This window comes from Cynoglossus semilaevis, chromosome 8, assembly GCF_000523025.1.
Source record: "Cynoglossus semilaevis isolate Cse_v1.0 chromosome 8, Cse_v1.0, whole genome shotgun sequence".
Lineage (NCBI taxonomy): Eukaryota > Metazoa > Chordata > Actinopteri > Pleuronectiformes > Cynoglossidae > Cynoglossus > Cynoglossus semilaevis.
Window position 1 is genome coordinate 26,039,799 of NC_024314.1, and position 4,966 is coordinate 26,044,764.

Here is a 4,966-nt window from a genome sequence, read left to right on the forward strand (position 1 = left end):
TCACACCGAGCGTAATCCGTTTTCTCTGATTGGAGTCTAAATCGCCTGCTGTAGGATTAGTTTGTGCGTTTGTTGGCGAAGCGCGATGCGTATGTGCGTGACTGAGGTGCTAGCGTCTGTGTGCGTGTTTGTTTATACACACACCGAGTGTTGCCTTTGCCTGTCAGTGACTCTTTGACCTACATAGTGTATCCAAGGACTGTGTGTGTGTGTGTGTGTGTGTGTGAGTGAGTGACAGGAAAACTACCTGCTGGTCAGGTCAGAGCGATAACTGCCCCGGTGAGGAATGCAGTTCAGTGACGCCGCCGTGCTACTTTGACCGCGCGGTGGTTATGTGTCACTTACATCTGAGCCTCTTCTGTTTGTCTCACTGAAGGCTGAAAAAGGGAGTGGGGGGAGTCGAGGGGGGAGAGAGGGGAGGGGCCCGCGTTGGGTACTTGAAGTGTTTTTTTTGCCTCTTGCCGTTTACCTTCTTACGGCTAAGAATAGCTCTTAACGATGTTGCTAATGTAAACGAGCCGCTTTCACAACGGAGGCAGCCGGAGCCTGGAGGTTAAAGATAGTCGCTGGTGACCTGAAGGTCACCGCTTTAAACACACAAACACTCCAGAAGAGTCCTGGGGTTGACAGGCGCAGGACTCCACCACTTCCTCTATTTGCCCTTGAGCGAAACCATTACTGGTTTTTCCAAAGTAGTAGAAACAAAGTCCCCACAATGTAGCAGTAAATATAAATTTGCAATTTGTGATCTCCTCTTAAATCACCATGATCATGTTGCTAAAGAGACACTATCATTACTGTGACTGCGCATGCACTTCGGCAATTATGCATCAATAAAATGCTGCGGCGTGCCTCCTGATATCTGCTGGAGGAGAGTCGGAGTCAGGCCGCGAAAACGAAAACGAAAGAGACAAGCGATTAGCGTGCTTCGACTGGAAGGATGGAGTGTTTCTTCATACTTCAAATTTTCTTTCTTCACAAATCTTCTGGTAATCTGCCAGAGCCGCTCAAATCTCTCTGGTAAATTCACCAGGAAGGAAAATCAATAGCGGCAGAAAAGAACCAGACTGATCCCACTGAGTTTCCAAAAGAATCATTTTCACTGCGCCGTATGCTAACAGATCTGTACCAGTGTAGCAGCTGGTCCCTGAGCCAAACAAGGGAGACAGGGTTAGCTTGTTATTACAGGAATAAACCACTCATTGGGGCCTCTCTGCTTGGTGCAAAGGCCATAATACCCCCCCCCCCCCCCCCCGGCTTTTATTTTCAGACCCTAAATGGTTTTTAGCGTCACAGATACAGTACACACAGGTTCTGGAAACAGCTGGTCCCCGTCTGTACTGTCTACTGTACATCTGTGTGAGCTGAGATGAGGAATATTCAAATGAACCAGATCATCTGAGATCAAATAAAATGCTAATTTTGTCACATTCTGACGGAATGCTTCAGGAATAAAAAAAATAATAAAAACCAACAGCTAGCATGTGGCTAACGTTACCAACTTTTCAGGTTTCCAATCATTCACTATATTATAATTTCAGTTTAATTCTTGGTATTAGAGTTGGGGTCCCCAAACACTGGGCCGGGGACCAGTACCAGGGCGATGAATCATTACTTACTGGACCAAAAAAAAAAAAAAAAAAATTTGATTTGCATGTGTTATATTTATGTTAGTCTAGTATTTATATTTATCACTTTCATATAAAGTACAATTTATTATTAATAATTTGTGCATCATATACAATAAAGATATATATTGATGTTATATATGTGTTGATTAAATTATATATTTGATGCATTTAACTTTGGTTTTCTCTACGTCCATGGTGAAAAAAAAAATTAAAACCACCTGAAAAGAAAGATAATCCAGACGTGAGATATTCAGACATTTTTGAGAAATGGTTGGAAACTCGAACCATTATTATCTGTTAAACTGACACTTTACCAAACTGACTTTTTAATTCGACAAATCGTCCAACAAACCTAAAAATAAGAACGCTCCTACTGTTCTCCGAAACCCCTGTCATGTCGGAGAAACCCCCGGTGAAGTGGTTCTGGAGTGAAGCGCTGAAGGCTGTTGTTATCGTGGAGTGTAATTATGATGAGACAGAAACAGGACGCTCACGTCAAGAGTCCTTCGTCCTCCTCTCCACACACAGACTGATAGGAGCTGCAGCACAGACGCAGTCACAGACGCAGTCACAGACTGAATCCATCTGCTGCTTCAGTACAGTCGGCCGGTCAGTCGCTCTGTGTGTGTCTCTGTGTGGACAACTGGACGGTGGCAGACCTTTGGAAAGGTCAGCGGTTTAGAGAAAGGTGGCTAAAGATAACACATTAGCCACACACACACACACACACACACACACACACTCACACACACACACACACTGTAATGCTGAGTCAGTCCCGGAGCAAAGGTAGGACAAATGTGACCACCTTTAATGTCACATGTTCCTGTCGCGACCGTTTCTCACTGCTTATCACTGCAAAGGTCACTGTTCTGACCCCGGTGGCCTCCACTGTTACTGCTGCTGTTACTGCTGTTACTGCTGTTACTGCTGCTGCTGCTGTTACTGCTGCTGCTGCTGCTGCTGCTGCTGGTGCTCTGTTACTGCTGCTGTTACTGCTGCTGTTACTGCTGTTACTGCTGCTACTGCTGCTACTGCTGCTGTTACTGCTGCTGTTACTGTTGCTGTTACTGCTGCTGTTTCTGCTGTTACTGCTGCTGTTACTGCTGCTGCTGTTGTTGCTGCTGCCGTCCACCGTCTCACTAAAGGTGGCACAGTCTGTCCTCTATCAACTGTTGGACAGACTCTGCCCCACAGGAAAGGCTCAGGTCAGGGGCGAGGCCTGAGGAGGGGACACAGAGATGGTTGTCAAGGTCAGGAACCAGCTGTGACAGACGGATGGGTGAAGGGTGGATGGATGGATGGATGGATGGATGAAGGATGGATGGATGGATGGATGGGTGGATGGATGGATGGAAGGATGGGTTGATATTTGGATGGTTGGATGAAGGGTGGATGGATGGATTAGTGGGTGAATGGATGGATGCATGCATGGGTTGATAGTTGGATGGAAGGATGGATGAAGGATGGATGGGTGGATGGTTGGATTAGTGGGTGAATGGATGGATGGATGCATGCATGGGTTGATAGTTGGATGGAAGGATGGATGAAGGGTGGAAGGATGGATGGATGGGTGGATGGATGAGTCGAAGGATGGATCGGTGGATGCTTGGATGAAGGGTGGATAGATGGAAGGATAGTTGGATGGGTGGATGGATGGATTAGTGGATGGATGGATGGTGGATGGATGCATGACTGCTTTGCCCAACAACGACTGTTCTCAGTCTGTCTGTTACCCGTCTGTACATGGGTGACTTTGTGTGTCTGTGTGGCCTAATCTCACCAACTCGATAAGGTTATGCTATGCTATGCTATGCTATGCTATGCTATGCTATGCTATGCTAATATGAACTCACCCAGATGCTCACATTCCACTAATAGTTAGCATTTGAACAGATCCTTATCAAAGAATGAGGTTTGTGACCTTGTGACCTTCAGGACCATGTGACCTGAAGGTCAGGGCCGTGTGACCTGAAGGTCAGGACAGTGTGTGTTGTTCAACACAGGACGTCTCTCTCCCCCCTCTCTCTCTCTCTCTCCCTCTCTCTTTCTCTCCCTCTCTCTCTCTCCCTCTCTCTCTCTCTCTCTCTCTGATGATGTTCAGTGTACTCTCTCCTCCTGACCGATGAAGATCACTTGACGTCGTCCACTTCACTCGTGACTTTTTGAATGAATGGAATTTGAAAATGGAATCAAATGAAAATGAAAATCCAGAAAGTCACGAGTCCGTCTCCTGTGTGACCGCGTCTCCACCTCGCGGTCGACGCACGTGAACCTGAGCGTTCACCTCGACCCTCGGTCAGTCACGTGACTGACTCTGTAACACACACACACACACACAGATGAGTGTGTGGTTAAAGAGACAGCGACGTCTTCACTGTTGAACCTTGTTGTCTATAAATAGTCGCTAAAGCCGCGAGATACAGTCGCATTTCCATGAATGGTGTGGAAAGCTGGAGTGTGTGTTCGTGTGTTCGTGTGTGTGTGTGTGTGTGTGTGTGTGTGTGTGAACCTCTGTCGGAGAGAGTACAATTGTCTCATTGCTTTGACATTCACGTGTCATGGTGGAGTGTGATCTGCATCTATCAACGTGATTAGTGACTGAATGAGTGTGTGTGTGTGTGTGTGTGTGTGTGTGCGTGTGTGTGTGGTTTAGGATGTTTGCTTATGGCCTTGTTTGGCCTCGTGTGGTTGAAAGATACAAGCACATTGGCATAATTGGCAGATGTGACAGTGTGTGTGTGTGTGTGTGTGTGTGTGTGTCCGTGTGTGTGTGTGTGTCCACCTGGTAAAGCTGTAGTTATGGGGACTTTTCTGCAGGTTTGGGGTAAAAGGCCAGGGAAGTCATTGTATCCAGTGCAAAAACCAGTAAGTGTGTGTGTGTGTGTGTGTTTGACAGGTGGACAAGTGGACAGAAGACGAGGGAGAAAGAAGGGGGAGGTAGGGTTTGGTCGTTGACCAGGAAAATAAAATATTGTTTCTTGGTTGAATCTTCAGTTCCGACGAGTCGTACCATCTGGACTGAACACCATCTGGACTGAACACCATCTGGACTGAACACCATCTGGACCACACGTGTGTGTGTGTGTGTACACACATATAAGACCCCGATGGTTATGGTCCACACAGTCTGTCTGGGGCAAACGCGAGAACATTGAGGACATGCGAGACGGGGGAGTTGGTGGAGAGTTTCTCTGCCTCGACATCGTGGTTATGATGTCACACTGTAAGAATCTGCTGCTGATTTACGTTGGACCTGCTCCGCGTCCACGATGATGAAACTTACGAGACGCCATGGAGGGAGGGGGGGGGGGGGGGGGGGGGGGGGGGTGGGG

The 4,966-nt window shown here is 47.3% G+C and overlaps 1 long non-coding RNA gene across 1 annotated transcript in view; it reads left to right on the top strand.

The window, feature by feature from the left end:
* The window catches only part of LOC107988846 (uncharacterized), a 17,150-nt gene extending 12,231 nt beyond the window's left edge, over window positions 1–4,919 (top strand). The window contains exon 3 of the long non-coding RNA XR_001760342.1: window positions 4,629–4,919. This is a non-coding gene — a long non-coding RNA (uncharacterized LOC107988846). The remainder of the gene's footprint in view (window positions 1–4,628) is intronic.
* The last annotated feature ends 47 nt before the right edge of the window (window positions 4,920–4,966 follow it).